Genomic DNA, 22,324 nt, shown 5'->3' with positions numbered 1-22,324 from the left:
TGGGTGACGTGAAGCATGATTCTCTGCTATGACATGAAGACTGATTCTCTGCTGACATGAAGCCAGATTCTCTGTTACGGGACCTCTCTCCTCTGCCTGGATGCCAGGGCCTAAATATCTGACAATGGACTGTTCCAGTGGTGGGTGACGTGAAGCATGATTCTCTGCTATGACATGAAGACTGATTCTCTGCTGACATGAAGCCAGATTCTCTGTTGCGGGACCTCTCTCCTCTGCCTGGGTGCCTGGGCCTAAATATCTGACAATGGACTGTTCCAGTGTTGGATGACGTGAAGCATGATTCTCTGCTATGACATGAAGACTGATTCTCTGCTGACATGAAGCCAGATTCTCTGTTACGGGACCTCTCTCCTCTGCCTGGGTGCTGGGCCTAAATATATGCCAATGGACTGTTGCACTGGTGGCTGACGTGAAGCCTGATTGTCTGTTACGGGACCTCTCTCCTCTGCCTGGGTGCTGGGCCTAAATATCTGACAATGGACTGTTGCATTGGTGGCTGACGTGAAGCCTGATTCTCTGCTATGATATGAAGACTGATTCTCTGCTGACATGAAGCCAGATTGTCTGTTACGGGACCTCTCTCCTCTGCCTGGGTGCTTGGCCTAAATTTATGACAATGGACTGTTGCAGTGGTGGCTGACGTGAAGCCTGATTCTCTGCTATGACATGCAGACTGATTCTCTGCTGACATGAAGCCATATTCTCTGTTATGGGACCTCTCTCCTCTGCCTGGATGCCGGGGCCTAAATATCTGACAATGGACTGTTCCAGTGGTGGGTGACGTGAAGCCAGATTCTCTGCTATGGGACCTCTCTCCAATTGATATTGGTTAATTTTTATTTATTTTATTTATATTTTTATTCATTTCCCTATCCACATTTGTTTGCAGGGGATTTACGTACACGTTGCTGCCTTTTGCAGCCCTCTAGCCCTTTCCTGGGCTGTTTTACAGCCTTTTTAGTGCCGAAAAGTTCGGGTCCCCATTGACTTCAATGGGGTTTGGGTTCGGGACGAAGTTCGGGTCGGGTTCGGATCCCGAACCCGAACATTTCCTGGAAGTTCGGCCGAACTTCTCGAACCCGAATATCCAGGTGTTCGCTCAACTCTACTTATTAGCCATTCAGCAGTGAACGTACATTGTTTTATATAATTTTTTTATGGTGTATTAATAAGAAAAACACCTACGTCTTATTAGCCGTTCAGCGGTGAATGTACATTTCTTTATAGATATTTTTGCGTTGTATTAATAAGAAAAAAGTACATCTTATTAGCCGTTTTGCAGTGAACGTACATTGTTTTAGAGACATTTTTGTGGTGTATTAATAAAAAAAAATCCTACGTCTTATTAGGCGTTTTGCGGTGAAATTGCATTGTTCTACTGCCATTTTTGGGGTGCATTAATTTACATTTAATTTGATTTAATACTTTTATGTTGCAGTATGTCAGATAGACAAGTGACAGGCCCTTCAAAGGGAATGGGCAGTGGCCCAAATGTTTATGGAGTAAGCAGCAGAAGAAGCAGGAGTTGCAGTGAGAGGCCTGAGCTCCCAGTGTCATCTAGCGGTCGTGTCCTGACCAGCAACCCAGTGGTGCATCAGTGGTTGACTCTGTATTCTCCTTCATCACAAGTGACATCAGACACTCCAAACCAAGAGTCGATGGGTTCTTCTGACACAACGCTTAGTTGGCATGGCCCGGGAGCAGGACCTGTGTCCCCACCTGTTCTAAACCTGCCTCTGTCATTTTCTGTCCCCTCAGCTCGAAAAGTATTATATGCCGTAGGCTTGGCTCCACCTTTCAGCGAGGACAAGCAACTAACAGACAATCAACAGCTACTGCCGAGCCAAGATCTGGAGGAGACATCAGCAGCTTCCTCCGGCAAGCAGTGATGATGAGAGTCGCAAGGGAGCTGGTGTTGCGAGCCTTCAGGCTCCTGGCCCTGAGACCGTTGAGGGGGACATCAGTGACATGCAGACAGTACCGGATGATGATGATGTATCCGATCGCAATTGGGAGCCGGGTGAAGAAGGGGCTTCATCATCATCAGGAGAAGAGCTTGTGCGTGAGGCAGCAGCTAAGCCAGCGAAGTGGTAGCGTGGCCGTGAGTCAGCAGGTTGGCAGCAGTGGGAGGTCCGGAGCCAAACGTTCCCAGGGTAGACCGCCCGCTTTGCAGGTGCCTACCTTCCCGGAAAGTAGCAGTGCAGGGGTTCATGGAGGCAGCAGTAGAAGGCAGTCAGCACGGAGTGTTGGGGGAAAATGCCATAATTGGTGGTCTGGCAGTTTTGCAGAATCTGTGGGCAAAAGGTGAAGAGTGGCCAGGGTGCCAATGTTGGCAACAGGGCACTGGGTCAACACATGCAGCGTCACCATAAAGTGGCCTGGGAGAACCGTGGGGCTAATGTAGTGGTCCAGCCTGCCGTAGCAACCGCTGTGTCACCCAGTGACCCGCACCCATTTTCCTGCAGTCAAGGCGCTGAGTAGCAGTTTTTTTCACCAGCCTAGTGAAGAAAATACTCAGCAGCAGCAGCAGATAGACATGGAGCAGAACCTGAATCGGTAGGTTGTGGCATACTTGGACTGCACCCTACCACCCCACATTGAAGATCCCCTGGACTACTGGGCAGCCAAAATCAATTTGTAGCCGCAACTGGCCGAGTTTGCCCTGGACAAGCTTTCCTACCTGGTCAACAGTGTGGCATCAGAGTGGGTGTTTAGTATGGTGGGGGCCATAGTTACCCCAAGGAGAACTCACCTGTCCACCCAAAATGTGGAGAGACGGACCTTTGTGAAGATGAATCAGGCGTGGATCAGCCAGGATTTCCACACACCAGTGCCTGATGCATCAGACTAGATCATTCATGGTGCCACACCTAAACTTTGTCAAAAGAGACCTGTTTCTTCTGGCTACCAGCTTCAGCTACTATTCTGATGCTGCCACCCGCCTGATTCCACACACCTGCTGCCAGATGCTCCTACTGCCACCCACTATCTTCAGCCGGTACTGGTATTGACCCCCCACCTCTCCACTCTGTTGTCCAGCAGTGTTCTGTTATGTGAGGCACGAGGTATAATGGATGCAGTGTGTACAAGAGTATACTGATATGGGAGGTACATGGTATAATAGATGCATTGTGTTAAGATATATAGTATAGAGCAGTGTACTGATATCTGTGGTAAGAGGTGTAATAGATACAGTGTGTACAGGTATATAGTATATACAGCAGTGTACTAATATGTGAGTTATGAGGTATAATAGATGCAAGGTGTACAGGTATATAGTATATACAGCAGTGTACTGATATGTGAGGTATAAGGTATACTAGATACAGTGTGTAGAGCTATAGCTCGCCAGAGCTCCACAGCCTCTTCGAACAGCTGATCTGCAGTGGTTCTGGAAATTGGACCCCCCCAGAACCACTGAGGATAGACCATTCATATTGAAAACCACCCCAAAAAAAACTTTAATATGAACTACGCTAGCCACCACATTGTGCTATCAAATGTCTATATACAAAGTTGATTTCTGCTATGTGAAATATGGCTGTAGACAGGAGAGCTGATTTGTAGTCTTTGCAGTACTGTAAGTCACATAACAGCAGGTTATACGACATTTCCCCCCACTGTCCATACTGAAGGCTTCATGCTTGTCTGGGCTGTAAATCAGACCTTTCCCACTGTTGTGCAGTGAATACAGCTGTTGGGGTCATACAGATTTCTCCTTGTTTCTGTCTGTTCTCTAGATACTTCACTGGGCATCTTGTCCTTTAGCTGAAGTGAAGATTTTATAAAGTTTTCTACAATATTGTGTCCTTGCAGGGATCATAGATGTGCCAGGAATAGATAAAATGTTTGTGCTAGCTGCTACTGATAATTGTATACCAAAACATCTACTTTTAATACATAGAGAACTTGAAGGACAGGACTTTACTTCATTGCATTGAAAACTGAGCCTTATGTACAGTGCAGACATAGGTGTCTCCCAAAAGATAATAAGACGATGTACAAAAGGCATTATTGTGGGAAAAAAAACATTTCTCAGCTTTTATTTACATTTGAGCAAAAAGTGTCCACTCCAAAATTATTCATACCCTTCGCAATAATCAATAGAAAAGCCTTTATTGGCTATTACAGCAATCAAACGCTTCCTGCATGTCTCCACAGGTATTTTTGCCCATTCATCTTTAGCAATGACTTCCAAATCTTTCAGGTTGGAGGGTCTTCTTGCCATCACCCTGATCTTTAGCTCCCTCTACAGATTCTCAATTGGATTCAAGTCTGGACTCTGGCTGGGCCACTCCAAAACGCTAATGTTGTTGTCTGCTAACCATTTCTTCACCACCCTTGAGACATGACTTGGATATTAAATAAACCAGCACCTCATCTGCAGACAGCAGTTTCAGGGTGATCGCCCCTCATCAGTGCAGAGCAGACAGTACTGGCTTAACTTAATATTCAAGTCATGTCTCAAGGCTTATTTTAAGAGCTGAACATTGACTTATAGGATAGCTGCTTTACATCTAGTGGCATTAGAGGCGGAGCTTGTTAAGAGCTCATTTGCATCCCTTCCCTCCCAGAATTCCAGAGGGGCATGTATGGCCTGATTAAGATGCTCTCTCCCTAAGGTGAGTTAATTCCCCCTGGAAGCAAACAAAAAACACGTATGGCAGCACAACATTACACATACAAGCAATAAAACTGGGGAATAGGGATTATTCTGAATTAAAGTGGTATTATACATGAAAAAATAGAAGCTTTTTGCGCACATTTTTGATCAAACTTGTATCGGGCCCATCTACTAGACGTCAAGGTGGCTTCTGCAGATGGGTATCTAATTAAAAAGTGTTAGTTACCCATCTGCAGAAGCCACCTTGACACCTGGTAGATGGGCGCGACACACGTTTGATCAGAAATGTGTGCAAAGAGATTCTATTTTTTCATGTATAGTAGGTATAATACCTACCTACAGTCTGTATGGGATTACATGATGGGCAGAATGATTTGAACAAGCCTACATCTAGAGAAGATCTGTGGTTAGTTCTTTAAGATGTTTGGCTGTCAAGTTCCTGTATGCAAGTGTACCTAGAATAACTGATGCTGTTTTGAAGGTAAAGGGCGGTGATGCCAAATATTGATTTGATTTATATTTCTCCTTTGTTCTTTCATTTATTAACACTTCTATTTTTGAAAACATTCTTACAGTGCAACATTTTTCCATACCTGTCTAAAGCTTGCACAATACTGTAGATCAGGGATCAGCAACCTTTGGCACTCCAGGTATTGTGAAACTACAACTCCCAGCATGATCTTTCCACTTGTGTGGGAGTTTAGAGAGCAGCCAAGCAAGTGTGCATGATGGGAGTTGTAGTTTCACAACACTTGGAGTGCCGGAGGTTGCTGACCTATGCTGTAGATCAATAGTTCTAACAATGTTACAAAGTATATGTAAATTGAAGCAATAGTATTGACAGGAACAAGTTCTCAAGTATTTACTAAACTAGTAGTTTATCCACGAAACCATCTGGCCAAACTCTCTGCAGTTTATCATTTAATAGCAGACTTGGCTGGTTTTCAGATTGTGGGAAATCACACAAACAAGGTAACTTACATCACAATGACATTGTTACAACCAGCCATATGTTTGCTGTAAATTGTCATTTATTTTTATGGCCTGCCAGGAAACAACTGCATGTACAAAACTTTCAGTATTTATAATCTCTTCACTACTTCTCCAAGTTTAGTGGAGGTTTTCTGTAAGGTGGTGTCTGGATATTACTGAAGACATACAGGCAGAGCAGAGCAAAGGTCTGTAGGATAGGTGGAACACTTGAGGATCTGACACATGAAGTATTGAAAAGAAGTCTCACTATATTGGTAGATGAATATTGTACTGTAATTGGTCAAACTTGTTTTTGTCTATTGTATTATTGTGTATTTTACATAAATTGTAACTGAGTTCTGCAAATTAATAGACCATTTTCTATTTTTAACTGACCAAAGCTGATTGTCCCTTTTTCTGTTGTTAATCCTTCAGTTTTGAATTCACTGATGGCATTGTTTTTTTTCAACAGCAACTTGATCCTGCTTTGTTGGTTCCACAACTCCTTATGGTTAGTTGATTTTTTTCTTACTCAAAAAGCATCTGTCAGCATCATCAACCATGGTCTCCCCTTCCCCTTGAGTGACAAGGCCAGGAATCTTCATTGTCTTCCTGCCTGGCCCCATAATCCTGCACATGTACGAGTGAATATTCGGTTGGCACATGCACAGTACAACTCAGTTTGCATTCCTGATGCTGAGATCCAGACATCATCAGCACATGCGCAGTTCAGTTCTCAGAATTGGTGAAAGCCAAATAAGATGTACATACTGCCCATGCACTGATTTAAATTCACAGGTGCATGTGCGGGACTACAGGGCCAGGCAGGAAGACAATGAGGATGCCTGGCCCTATCACTCAAAGGGAGGATGGAGAGCCTAAGGGGGAAAGGTGGTGGTGAAGCTGTGCTCGGAAAGGCCAGGCCCACCGTTTATTGCACAGAACGCCTCATTAGCATATGGCATAACGTGCTGATTTCTCAAAAATGTGGCCATGGATTTTAACAAGTGAGTAACCTCTGTATCTCAACTGTAACAGGTATTATGCCTAATTTATTAGGGATGATCATGCTGACAGATACTCTTTACAGGGCACCAGTAAATATGCAGAAGTTACTAAATGCATGAATTACTAAGCACAAAGTCTCGGGCTATGTTCACACAGCATTTTTCCTTTACTTTTGGCTTATGCACTGAGAAGATCCTGCTGTGTATGCTGAACTGAACATATCCACTGGCTTCCTTGGGGCTGGTATGCATTAGCATATCTATTTTTACAGCTGTCTGGAAACAGTCAAAAATTGTGCAATATGTTTTTTTTTTTTTTAAAGGCCTTGTTCTATGAAAAATATTCAATTATTTTTTTCAAACCAGCACCTGGATCTGAATACTTTTGTAATTGTATGTAATTAAAAATGTAGTAATGGGGGTGTGGCTAGGCTGCGAGGGAGATGGCTCCATAACTGAGGCACTCCGGCGCAAAGCCACGAATCCACAACTCACAGCTATATCTTGCACGTATCCGACCCTAATTATAAAAAATCCATTGGGGGAACACCGGACGGAAATGGGGAGATTAAAAAGACAATTCCCAAAGTGTTTAACAACCTGGAGTTATACTTTAAAAAGGACCAGAGCAAAGATGGCGCCGGCATACAAGGCCTTAACCCATCTTCTACCTCTTATCAAGGATCTCTGTCTCCACACACACTGTGGTCGAGATCCCCTGCCTAAGACGTGGCTCCTCCAATACTGTCGGAATCTCCACCAACCTCCCAGCAAGATGGCGGCCGTACAAGGGAGAGCCATGCGTCGCCAACCTGCAGCCCACTGAAGCAAAGGCCGCGGCTGGAAACACCAGAGCCAGACCAGGTTAGTGCCTCAGCACACCGCTCTCCACCCAGAGCAAGGGCATATGAGTCCATCACAGACTTTTCTACGTCGGACAAACCGGTGTCAGAAGACACCATTAAAAACATGCTGCTAGCACTTAAAACCTCCCTGCATGTAGACATGGCACAACTTATTATTTCCTTGTCAACCTCTGTCCACAAATTAGAAGACAGGGTACTACTTGTTGAAAATAAAATGGCCGAATATGCCACTTCACAAAATGGTGTAATTGATGCGCATAATGATATGGCGGATGAGATGGAGATGTTGAAAGCTAAAATGGCGGATATTGAAGACCGTTCCCACAGCAATAACATCAAGTTTCGAGGTATACCAGAGACAGTGCCTCCCAGTGAGATGCAGCCTTATCTTCAAAAGCTATTTTCTTTACTCATACCAGATTTGTCGACACAAGACATGATTATTGATGGAGCGCACAGAGTACAAAAACCACAATTCTTGGGCAATGATGTACCTAGAGACACTTTGGCAAGGATCCATTTTTTTTCATATCAAAGAGGCATTAATGGCAGCGGCGCGAAAATACGAAAATCTACCCCCTTCCAAACAGTCAAGCTGTTCACTGATATTTCTGCGGCCACACTCCGCCAACGCAGGACATTTATCCCTATTACGACCACACTACGCAGCAACAATATTGCATGTAGCTGAGGATACCCACTCAAACTACTCATCTCCGCAGATGGGACATTATATGTGGTGAAATTTTATGAAGAAGGGAAACAACTCCTTAAAGAATGGAAAATTCCAATGGAACAGCAGAAAGACAAGGATTCTCCAAACCTCCCCACCTTGCGCAAAGAATGGAACACAGTCCCCCACGGAAGAAACCACTAGAGATTACCATGTATCGGATGACAACGTGCCTGCTTGCTTTGGGTAGTCATCACCCTTGGTTACAACATGGAACTGTTCCCCGAAGTTTCCGTAAGCGGCAAGATGCTGTGTTGGTCTTTAATTAAGGACTTTTTGTCTAAACTTGTTTTTTATTTGTAGTTCGCTCATAGGTTAATGTTCTCTTGCACCCATAGTACTCGCTCGCACTGTCCCCATGAGCTAAATGGGGATTAAAATGTTGTCCTTGAGCATCAAGGGGTTAAACAGTCCTCAAAAAAGAACCTACACTTGGAGGCAGGCACTAGCCCCACGCATGGATATTTTATGTGTACAAGAGTCTCATCTGTTTCAGTCAGATGCACACCACATGCGGCATAGCCTCTATCCAACCTTCATTCATGCCCATAATAGTAAGAAAACTAAAGGGGTTATGGTTGCTATAAGGAATTTGGTACCGTTTTCGCTAATTACCCAACACAGTGATAGCAAGGGCAGATATGTCATTTTAGTATGTAATATCAATAATATTGTATAGACGATAGTGAATCTATATGTACTTAACGCTCATCAAATGGCTTTTCTTCACAGACTCATGAAAAAATTTTACAAAATGAAACAGGGCAAATTGATTTTATGTGGAGATTTCAACACTGTGGTTGACCCGACAATTGACACAACTAATACTAGCCGTCGCTCACAGTTGAGGATGCCATCTTTTTTGCGTACTGAGGGGTTTACAGATGTATGGAGGGCCCAACACAGTGCCGAACGGGACTACACCTACTTTTCTCCTCAACACTCATCCTATTCTCGGTTAGATATGTTTTTAGTAGATCGCAACACTCTATTCCATACTACATCTACCACAAAATGCCTTATACAGTGGTCAGAACATGCACCAATAACCCTATCCCTAAATGAGCAATACCAAGCTCAAAGGGCACCTATCTGGAGAAACAATACTTACATATTGGGACATAATAAATATAACCAGGAAATAACTGATGCCATAACAGAATACTTTAAATTTAATGTCGACTCTGTACCTGACCAATACATTGTAGGGCAAGCCCACAAATCCTTTGTTAGAGGATTATTAATTAAAATTGGACACCAGGAGAAGAAAAATAGAGATAAAAACATAGACCTCCTTATTGCCAAGTTAGCAAAACTAGAACGGGCAAACAAACAACATCCACTTGCCACAAGGTCAATGGAGATAGCAGCTGAGAGAAATAAGTTGAGAACTATTCTCACATTTAACTATGAGAAAGCCCTGTCCCGTACAAAAGCCAGGTATTATGCCCAAGGTAACAAAGCAGGAAAGCTCCTAGCTAAAGGCCACACAATCCAGATCCCAAATCCCATATATCATACACCCTCACACAAAGGGAAAACTAACAGATCCAAGGGACATAATGGACCAATTTAGATCACACTATGAGAAACTTTACAACCTTGGAGATCAGATTCCACTTCCGGACTCATGTTCTAATCTAGTACCAGATTTCCTAAAAACTGCATCACTACCCTCCCTCTGTGAAGCCCAAATTACCCAACTCAACAAACCTATTTCTGAACAGGAAATAGAGTTGTGATTAAATACCTCCCACTAGGCAAAACACCTGGCCCAGATGGACTATCAAGTGAATATTATAAACAATTTACCAAGCTACTACTCCCCCACTTATCCTCAATATATCAAAGAGCAGCCACGGGAATACCGTTTCCAGCCGAAAAGCAAACTGCCCTTATAATCATGCTTCCCAAACCTGGTAAACCCAATATTTGTCCCACAGAATTTGAGGCCCATATATTTGCTCAAAACAGACATAAAAATCTTCTCTAAGTTGATTGCAAACCTTTTAGCCCCACTACTACCCGCATTGGTCTCACCAGTTCAAACGGGTTTCATCAAAGGCCGTCAAGCAGCAGACAACACTAGGAGACTTTTAAATATCTTTGATTACGCAGAATCCAGAGAGATCCTTTTACTTGCAGTTACCCTTGATGCAGAAAAAGCACTTGATAGGTCAAGATGGTCATTTGCCTTCTCAATCCTGGATAAAATGGGATTTTAGGGTCAAATAAAACAGGCAATTTCATGCCTCTACTCAATTCCATCTGCCCAAGTATATGCGAACGGAGTTACATCCCGCAGTTTCAACATAAAAAATGGGTCAAGACATGGATGTCCACTTTCTCTGCTGATATTTATTCTTGCCTTAGAACCATTAGCACAACATATTAGGAACACAGCTGGGATTGAGGAAATTAGAATAGGTAAAAACACTTGCACCATTGCATTGTTTGCAGATGACATTATTTTAACCCTTACAAATCCGGGGAAGTCCTTGCGGAATGCAATTGACATCATAACACATTTTGGATCCCTGTCCCATTATAAAATAAATGAAGCAAAGTCACAAGCCTTACCGATACTGATACCCTCAGACGAACTACCGGCTCTTAAAACCATGTATCAGCTTGATTGGCAAAATTCCAGCATTACTTTCCTAGGAGTACACCTTACCTCACCATGCGCACTCCTCTACAAGTCTAATTACTTACCACTCCTAAATACTGTGGAGAGAGATCTAACAGGGTTTGCATTAAAGGAACTGTCATAGGTGGGCAAGATAACATCTTTTCAAATGATGACCCTCCCCAAACTGATATATGTGGGGCATTGGCGTATAGATTTAGAATCTCAGGTCTACATCTGAATCCAAATTAGCAGTATCTTTTTTTCAGTACTTGGGGGAAAGCAAACCAAGGGTGCTAATAAAGGCATCTGTAGAGCCATCTCCCACATTATGGCAGTATTACAGCCAGATCCCCTATCACAGTGTCATCCGCAGATCCCCTCATACCAGTGTGTCGTTGTAAGACCGTGAACCAGGAAGGGCTCCCCAGGATACAGCGAAGTCATGAACGAGGAAAGCAACACCGACACCAGCTTTAACAAAAACAGAAACTTTATTGAACAGAAGTATTAAGCACAATCTTAAATGTAGTAAACATATAATAAAGTTACATACTCTCGGCAGGGACGCCGAGACCCCTGTGCTGCACAGCACGGCGCCCCAAGATGGCCGACAGACACCACTTGCGATAATTTACCTATTGCCGTCACAACTATCACTGCCCCGCCATACTGCTTATTACCCTAGGAAACTGGAACAATTATGTGGGGTGTAAGATACAGGCGGCCCGCGGTGCAGCACAAGAGCTCACAATCTTACAGGTTTATACAATAGTTTCCCTTCCCTTCTTCCTAAATCCGACACTGTAGCAAGTGTCTGTAATACTTCTAGTCCCTTGTTGATCCAGGAGCAAACTATAAACGTATAACTAGTAGGTCTTGGTGTTGGGTAATTTCAGAGTCTCTGTAGCGCAATCCTTGCAGCCTCTCTCACACAGGATCCCTAGCTGACTAACTAAATGCAGGCTAGATCACAGTCTCTAATTTTTTCAGCCTCCCACAATATACTGCAGTGGGTGCACGATCTGGCTTACTGACCCAGGTCTGTTCTTCATCCGATGATGACTTAAACCAAATAACAAGTCTGTCCATCCACAATGAGGCCCAGCATGGTCTGTAGCTCCTTTCCATAGCTTTTCCAGCCTTCCGGGAACCGATCCTCTCTTTCCTTGATGGCATCTGGATTGCTGACTCACTGACACCTGGATGCCACTAGATGCTCCCTTCCAGCTCCACTCTCTCAAAAACGTGTCTGCCGAGTAATTTCCTGGTTCTTTTACTCAGCAGCATGAGTCATCAGCTCCACCTCCTATGCATATTCAAATACTTTGCAAAAATTAACTGGGTGGAGGAACAGCGGCCTCTTGTGCCAAAATTCAGAATGACAGTTCTAATAAAATAATGTGTACAGAAACAGTGAGCTGTTTCTCCATCTTACATCATCTACAGATCTCCCATAACAGTGTGTCATCCACAGATCCCCCAAAACAATGTCACCCACCGATCTCCCCATAACAGTGTATCATCCATAGATCCACCATAACAGTGTATCATCCAAAGATCCCCCATAACAGTGTGTTATCCACAGATCCCCCATAGCAGTGTGTCATCTACAGATCTCCCATAACAGTGTGTCATCCACAGATCCCCCATAACAGTGTGTCATCCACAGATTGCCCATAACAGTGTGTCATCCACAGATCCCCCATAACAATGTCATCCACAGATCTCCCCATAACAGTGTGTCATTCACAGATCCACCATGACAGTGTGTCATCCAAAGATCCCCATAACAGTGTGTCATCCACGGATCCCCATAACAGTGTGTCATCCACAGATTCCCCCATAGCAGTGTGTCATCCATAGGTCCCCCATAACAGTGAATTATCCACAGATCTCCCATAACAGTGTGCATGTGCAGCATTATCTCCATTCACTGCTATGGAATTGCTAGTGATCAGCTATTTACAGAGCACTCATAGCATAATGGTGGATCACCATGCATGCACACTGTGCTCTCCCTTCACTTCAATGGCCCGGATGGGACAACCCCTTTTTTTCATCTTGTGATTTTATAACCTGCACCATGGGAAAAAATAATTCTTCATCTTTGTTCCATGTCCAAAATTCCCATTGAAAAAAGCAGGAATGAAAATCCACAGCAAAACTATAATAAAAATGGTGTTATAAAATGTGTCAGAAAAAAACATCCCCCCCCCAAAAAAAACTGATGCTGATTCTGCATTAGGTTTTTTAAAGCACAGAAAATACTATGTGTGAACATACCCAAAGAGGCTGCAAGACCAGCAGCTTACAGTGGAAAGTCTAAAGAGATATAATGTGGCATTCTACAATCAGCTGCTGTGTTTGCAACCATTGTCCGTGCCTACAAAGTCCTGTCAGACTTTTGGTCCAATATTTCAGGATTTGGGGCCCCACTTTTAATTTTGCCCAGGGCCACACTTTGTCTAAAACCGGCCCTTGATTTTAAGCCATGCTGAAATTAAATATAAAATGTTATATTAAAGAAATGGTTACTATGATTGTCATTTTGTCTTTTTAATGCATGGAATACATCACTGCTAATGGGACAGTTTATTCAAAGAAAATGGGAACATGTGACAAGGCAATGCTGCAAATATGTTGATGGAGGCAGCTTTAGCAAACCTGCAAAGTAAAAAAAACAAGTACAATTTATCAAGTGATTGTAAAGTGCAGGTGAAATATGAAACACAGAATTTTCTGATGCAAATATAAAGTTTTTATTTTATTATCTGAATAAGAGAGAAAGGGTCACATTTCCATTTCTCCAGTTTGTATATGCATATTATGTTCAAAATAATCAGATTTGCATATTCTTACATTTGCCTGCATGGTGCATGCTTGTTTGTGACAGTAAGGAGAATCTGAGCATTCTCAAATTATTTTTTTTTTTAAATAAATACTTATTTTTTGAAGGTCAGGTAGGGTAACAGTGGGGGTGTTAAAGTGAAAAGATAGCAAGAATAGCAAATATAACACACATACTGAAAAAAACAGACAGAGAAAACTGTTCTGACTAGAGATGAGAGAACCGAAGCTGACGAAGTGGAATTCGATCCAAATTTCAGAAATTATTCGATTTGCACCAAATCCGAATTTCCTCTGGCTGCTGCACATTCTAGGACATGGAGCAAGAAACTCTGGGAACGAGGGATCACCCACAATGCCATGCATGCAGCCAATCAGCAGCCAGCCAGCCAGCCCTGTGATGTCACAGCCCTTTAAATAGCCTCAGCCATCTTGGATTTAGCAATTTTCCAGTGTACTTAGTACAAGGAGAGACGTCAGCAGGCGCTAGGGACAGTGCTAGGAAAGGCTTGAAAACTTATATTTTACTCAATAGAAGTTCAGAGAAAGAGCATTAGAAGTGTAGGAAAAATATAGGGAGCAATTATTCCACAGTATTGAAGCAGAACAGGGTTCAATAGGGGTGTTTACAGCCTGGGTAATAGGAGCAATCCTATTACACCTTGCTGCACTGACTGCGGATCCAAATTGCCATTATACTGCTGCTCATTTCAGGTTTGCAATAGATGATACCTCTGTAATTCCAGCAAACTGTTCTTGTTATTGGGGTCTTATTAGCCCTTGTGTGGTGCAGTTAAATACAGTTGCAAGAAAAAGTACAGTATGTGAACCCTTTGGAATGATATTGATTTCTGCACAAATTGGTCATAAAATGTGATCTGATCTTCATCTAAGTCACAACAATAGAGAATCACAGTCTGCTTAAACTAATAACACACAAAGAATTAAATGTTACTATGTTTTTATTGAACACTCCATGTAAACATTCACAGTGCAGGTGGAAAAAGTATGTGAACCCTTGGCTTTAATAACTAGTTGAACTGCCTTTGGCAGCAATAACTTCAACCAAACGTTTCCTGTAGTTGCAGATCAGACGTGCACAACGGTCAGGAGTAATTCTTGACAATTCCTCTTTACAGAACAGTTTCAGCTCAGCAATATTCTTGGGATGTCTGGTGTGCATCGCTTTCTTGAGGTCATACCACACAATCTCAATCGGGTTGAGGTCAGGACTCTGACTGGGCCACTCCAGAAGGCGTATTTTCTTCTGTTTAAGCCATTCTTTGCTTTGGGTTGTTGTCCTGTTGCAACACTCATCTTCTGTTGAGCTTCAGCTGGTGGACAGATAATCTTAAGTTCTCCTGCAAAATGTCTTGATAAACTTGGCAATTCATTTTTCCTTCGATGATAGCAATCCGTCCAGGCCCTGATGCAGCAAGGCAGCCCTAAACCATGATGCCCCCACCACCATACTTCTGTAGTGTCCCACTAGGTAAATGTGGGCACTACACAAGGGTCAATTGGGCCACTTTGTCGTCCTACTCCTAAGGGACAATGGCAGTGTATTTCTCAGTCCATTTTAATGCATTTTAATATGATGCCCCCACCACCATACGTCACAGTTGGGGTGAGGTTTTGATGTTGGTGTGCTGTGCCTCTTTTTCTCCACTTGGAAAGGGATGGACTGCAGCACCAGCAACTTGGCCATGAGCATGTTCGGCTTCTGTGCCGTTGGATCAGTGCACACATACTGTTGTCTCTTGGCAATCGCTTCGTGATCGATTGCTGACGGAATAACTGACGAGGAGTTGGAGGAAGATCAGGAGCATCAGGGCCAGCAGATGACGGGAAGGACCGACAGCTCCCTTTGGCTGAGGTGGTGGAGCCTTGACTGCTTGAAATAGGTTGCATGCCACTGGGTGATGCAGCGGTTGCTGTGGCAGGCTGGACCACCACATCGGTTTTTCCAAGGGAACTTTATGGTGACCTCAATCGTGGCAGACCACCCGATCGATGTGGGGCCGGTGAGGTTGGGGGGTCCGGCAGGACTGAATGGCTCACTTTCTAGTCTTACTGCTTACAAGCCGATTTACACAGCAGCAGGCGCATGCTTCCTGAACTCTGGCGCGGCAGGCACGTGCTTCCTGGTTTCCAGCGCCACTGCAGGGATGTAAGTCAGGTGCCAAAATAAGTTTTTTATATTGCCATCCCAGTGTCTGCCTCTGTGACCATCACGTTGACGAACTCAGTGAGTAGCAAAGGCTGGAGGTCTACTGCAGCAATCTTGATCACATTGTGTTTGAGTGACTGACTGTTAGTGTAATAATCACTGTGAACCATGGCCTCTGCCTGTTGTATATGTGTGTGTATATATACACTTACCTAAAGAATTATTAGGAACACCATACTTATACGGTGTTGGACCCCCTTTTGCCTTCAGAACTGCCTTAATTCTACATGGCATTGATTCAACAAGGTGCTGATAGCATTCTTTAGAAATGTTGGCCCATATTGATAGGATAGCATCTTGCAGTTGATGGAGATTTGAGGGATGCACATCCAGGGCACGAAGCTCCCGTTCCACCACATCCCAAAGATGCTCTATTGGGTTGAGATCTGGTGACTGTGGGGGCCATTTTAGTACAGTGAACTCATTGTCAAGTTCAAGAAACCATTTTTCCAGTCTGCAATTGTAGCCTCTTTTTCCTATTTGTAGTGGATAAGAGTGGTACCCGGTGGGGTCTTCTGCTGTTGTAGCCCATCCGCCTCAAGGTTGTGCGTGTTGTGGCTTCACAAATGCTTTGCTGCATACCTTGGTTGTAACAAGTGGTTATTTTAGTCAAAGTTGCTCTTCTATCAGCTAGAATCAGTCGGCCCATTCTCCTCTGACCTCTAGCATAAACAAGGCATTTTCGCCCACAGGACTGCCGCATACTGGATGTTTTTCCCTTTTCACACCATTCTTTGTAAACCCTAGAAATGGTTGTGCGTGAAAATTCCAGTAATTGAGCAGATTATGAAATACTCAGACTGGCCCGTCTGGCACCAACAACCATGCCACGCTCAAAATTGCTTAAATCACCTTTCTTTCCCATTCTGACATTCAGTTTGGAGTTCAGAAGATTGTCTTGACCAGGACCACAACCCTACATGCATTGAAGCAACTGCCATGTGATTGGTTGACTAGATAATCGCATTAATGAGAAATAGAACAGGTGTTCCTAATAATTCTTTAGGTGAGTGTGTATATATATATATATATATATACGCATACACTAGTACAATAATTGTACTTTATATTTGGGTCGGGGGCCCAGTTCTGAGTTTCACTATGGGACCCCTCGATTTCTATGTACGCCCCCCGGATGACGCTGCATATGTTAATGCAGGGCCGTGCTGCCAACATTGGCACCCTGGCCACCCTTCACCTTCTGCCCACAGATTTGCCAAATAGCCATGTTCACCTACTCCGAATGCAACCCCCAACACTCCACATAGACTGCCTGCAACGGCCGCTACCTCCGCGAACCCCTGCGCCACTATTTTCGAGGCCGGTAGGCTCCTGCTAACCAGGTGGTCTATCTCAGGCACGTTTGGCTCCCGACCCCCCACTGCTGCCACCCTGCTGACTCCAGGCCACGCTACCGACTTGCTGGCTCCGCTGCTGCCTCACATGCAAGCTGCCACCCTCTTCTCCCGATGATGATGAAGCCCCTTCATCACCCGGCTCCCAATTGCGATCGGCTACATCATCATTGAGTACTGTCAGCACATCACTGATGTCCTCCTCAATGGTCTCTGAGCCAGGAGCCTGACCACTTGCAACACCAGCTCCCACGCCACTCTCCTCATCACTACTTGCCCGCTTACCAGAGGAAGTGGCGGATATCTCCTCCACATCTTGGCTGGCCAGTAGCTGCTGACTCTCCTCTAGTAGGTCGTCCTTGCTGTATAATGGAGCTGAGCCCACAGCATATAATACTTGTCTGGCTGAAGGAAAAGTAAAGAGGCAGGTTGAGGACAGGTGAGGGCATAGGACCTGTTCACGGGCCATGCCAACTAAGGGTTGTGTCTGATGAACCCACAAACTCTTGACTGGGGGTCTGATGTAATTTTGGACGAAGTGGATGACCGAGCCAACCATTCAAGTATCGCTGGGTTGCTGGTCAAGACACGAAGACTAGATGACACTGGGAGCTCAGGCCTCTCGAAGTGACCCCTTCTGCCATGCAGGTTGAGGACAGGTGAGGGCACAGGGCCTGTTCACGGGCCATGCCAACTAAGGGTTTGTGTCTGACGAATATATAAATCACAGAAAAAAATGCACCAAACGCATATGCCACTGACTATACTAGCTAGTCATACAAGCAGATATTAAAAGCTGAGACTTTTGCCAATATATTTCTGTCAGGAACACATCGGAGCCCATCATGCACCACGTCACGGTCTCTCAGCATGGCAAGGGTCCCACTATGCTAACTATGGTGTGAACACAATCTGAAGGTGATGAAATCGAGCTCACAGCCAAGCTTCCACACAACCACATAGCAGGACAACTAATGAAATGTGCATAAAGCAAGACTGTAAGCCACACCCATATCAGACCGTGTGATGGATGTTACCAGGTGCATAAGAATGTTTAAATGCCAGGTAAAGGCACATTCAATACATATAAAACAAAATCACAGAAATATAGTGGCAAATATGGGGGAACTGCTCAAACCCCAAACACTGTAGCGTGTTTCTCATTGGGGGAGTAGTCCCATCGCATGTGGACCGCAGCAAACGACCATCCCCAGCAAAAATGCGTACAATAGAGGATGGTGGCACGGTCCACATGCACCACAAAGGCATCCTACACAAAACGGAGCATTGTGCGGATGAAAATATCATTATATAAATGACAGAAAAAAATGCACCAAACGGATATGCCACTGACTATACTAGCTAGTCATACAAGCAGATATTAAAAGCTGAGACTTTTGCCAATATATTGCTGTCAGGAACACATTGGAGCCCATCATGCACCACGTCATGGTCTCTCAGCATGGCAAGGGTCCTACCACTACGCTAACTATGGTGTGAACACGGTCTGAAGGTGATGAAATCCAGCTCACAGCCAAGCTTCCACACAACCGCATAGCAGGACAACTAATGCAATGTGAATAAAGCAAGACTGTAAGCCACACCCATATCAGACCGTGTGATGGAGGTTACAGGTGCAAAAGAATGTTTAAATGCCAGGTAAAGGCACATTCAATACATATAAAACAAAATCACAGAAATATCATTATATAAATGACAGAAAAAAATGCACCAAACGGATATGCCACTTACTATACTAGCTAGTCATACAAGCAGATATTAAAAGCTGAGTCTTTTGCCAATATATTCTTGTCAGGAACACATCGGAGCCCATCATGCACCATGTCACGGTCTCTCAGCATGGCAAGGGTCCTTTTTTATTATATACACCCTAAAAAATGCTTTAGAACATATAACTGCACCACTGAATGGCAAATAATACTTTTTTTCCCCACTAATACACCCCAAAAAAGGCTGTAATTTTTTCACTTCAACTCATAACGCCAAATAAGCCCTTTTCCACTAATACACCCCAAAAAAGGCTTTAGAACATACAACTGCACCACATAAGGGCTAATAAGATGTACAAATATTTCCTCGTAATACACCCTGTTAATGGCTGTATCACACAGCACTTGCACCACAATAACAAGCAAGGTTTGCTGGAATTACAGAGGTATCATATATTGTAAACCTAAAAGCAGCAGAATAATTCCTTGCTATCCTTTCCCTATACCTAGACTAATCTTTTTCTGAACTTGTAAATCTTTTTTTTTTAGCACAAATAAGTCTTTCCTAGCACTATCCCTAGCGCCTGCTGACATCTCTCCCTGCACTAAGCACACTGTAAAATGGCAGAATCCAAAATGGCTGAGGCTATTTATAGGGCTGTGACATCACAGGGGCTGGCTGGCTGCCGATTGGTTGCATGCATAGCATTGTGGGTGATCCCTCGTTCCCAGAATTCTTAGCTCCATGTCCTAACATGTGCAGCAGCCATTTTAGGAAAAAATTTGATTCGTTACCACGAAGCATGAGGAGATTCGGTGCAAATCTAATTTTTCCTGAAATTCGGATCGAATTCCACTTCGTCAACTTCGATTCGCTCATCTGACTATTTATTTGTACATGTTATTGAGAAATAACAGAGAAATTGCACAATGTAAAGATCTGTAATAAGAATCTAAGTGTTATTTCATGGGGAATACATGTTTTTACTAAAATAGATATGTTAGAACAGGAAGATCCACTTTAATTCTGTGTTTGTGTCTGAAGATTGCAGTATTCTCTTTACTGTTAACGAGTGATAATACTGCGAATACTGCTTTTGTACAACTGGTATATGACCACTATATACAGTAGTCACTATATAACAATATTATTGGTTATATTGGTGCTTGTATAGTGGTAGGGTAGTTTTGTACCTTCTTGTGCTGATGGTATGGTTTACATGTTTTAGGGATTGGAGAGTGTCATAACCAAATATAGCAGCATTTGCTGGGCGTTATGAGTCATTATTCTTCCATAATATGTGTGTGAGGCAAAGATATTGTTTGGAGCAGTCTGGCCCTGATTGTTGAGTCTGAACATGTTATGTGTGTGTGTGTATTTTGGGATAATATTATATGTATCAAATTCTTGATTTTAGTTCCTAAGATTTCTTGAAGATTTAGTTGTATAATGTTTCTAATAATTTTGTACAAATCTCGGTTCAGATCATGTTTATTGCTTTCACTTAACATATATGCTGTATGTATATATTAAGCAGATGCCAGAGATGAATGAAATGCATACAGTGGTATCCCTTACCCATTATGTTCTCATCATGTTTTCTGCCTGCAAACAGACTGATTTCAATTACTGATGTAGTAGAGTTAACACTCATGCTTTCTGAGATTTCTGAGATCTAAACTAAGCAAACACCTTCAATTGCTTTTCAATGGCTTTTGTTTCAAGATAACACAATGATTTAAGAAATTTGAGTTAAGAGTTTGAGTGCTAACCCTGCTACATCTGTATTCTGACTTTTGCTGCTTGCATTTGTGGGCTTGGATCATTGTGCTGTATGAACTTTTCCAGCTTTGACCTTATCTGCTTGGATTATTATACTGCATGAACTTGGCAAGCTCTGACCTTTTGCTTGATTGACTATTTTTTCCATCTCTTTATTTAGCTGAAAACTGGTTAACAATCATGCCAGGCATTCCCCATTGATTTACATCAGGAGGCACTAATCTCCATCTGTGGCAATCCAGAGGATTCACATTTCAGGTAGGATACATTTATCCTGTGTGTTGGGAACTTTTTCAGCATTCATGCTAAACATACAGTACATCACAAATGTGGGTAGAACCCAGCCTTGAAGAGTTGTCATAGCTTCAAGTGTGATAGCATCTTCAACTGATCCAGGCAGGAGATTGGGCAGTCTGGTTGCCAAAATAACCAAATAATGGCAGTATTGTCTAAAAAACTTTGTACAATTGACTAATCATCTGATCCAACTGCTCTCCTGGTTGGACATCCAAACGTCACTTTTAAACTTGCGGTTGGAGATGCAACTATTCTTGTAGCTGGAACTACACTTTAAATGAAAATGTAGTATAAATTGTAGTTTCTCATTGTAATTTTTCTTCATAAAGTCCTGTTTAACTTCTCTGTTGGCTTAGCTATGCCTGAAAATGTTGCAAAGCAAATGGTGCAACAGGAAACCTTCACTTTTGTAAAGCTCGGTTTTTTGCTTTTTTCTGGACAACTTAGTCAAAAAAGCCAGAAAGATTAAAAATTGACAGTACAAGTACAATAACAAGAACCTATGTTGGGCAGGAGGCAAAAGTAAAAAAAAAGAAAATGACAGGACTCAACTGTCACAGATCTATTTCTCAACTTCCTTCTCTGTCATCTACACGCACATCACCCCTGACAGACCATCAATAGCCTCAGAGTTGTGAAAGCACGGTGTGTAAATGCTGTCACTTTTGTGGCCATTGTTTAGCTAGCAGTGGTGATGTGCATGTAGTCGGCACACCACACTTCTGGTTCAGTGATAACCAGAAGTTGCACAAAAGGGAGTTTAGCATTGGACCTGGACCTACCAAATTACAGAGCCACTTAAACAAGCCTGCATTTTACTGGCATATTGCTTTTTCTAACAGAATGTTGACCACTTACCTGCTTCCTGCAGCCACAGTCCAGTGCTCTCAGCTGCTGCCAAACCCCTGGTTTATCATGTATTCAAGTCAGAGACTATTTTCTTTTTCTAATCAACAGGTCTGTAAATGTGTTTCCCAGTTATGTTTCTTTTATTCAACACCTTGTGTTCTAACTTTGCTTTTGTATTCTGCCTGTCCTGAGCTCTTGCCTGTTTCCTCGTGTTGCAAAAATTACACATGCTCCAACACTTGGTTATGTATGGTTATTAAGTGTTGAGTGAATTGAAGTATCCAAAGTGGACTTCGATCCAAATTAAAGGAAAAATTTGATTCGCCACAAAGCTGAATTTCCTCTCACTTCATGGTAATTAATCAATTTTTCCTAAAA

Source organism: Bufo gargarizans, chromosome 1 (genome assembly GCF_014858855.1).
Source record: "Bufo gargarizans isolate SCDJY-AF-19 chromosome 1, ASM1485885v1, whole genome shotgun sequence".
NCBI lineage: Eukaryota > Metazoa > Chordata > Amphibia > Anura > Bufonidae > Bufo > Bufo gargarizans.
Note: the sequence above shows the minus strand (reverse complement) of the source record.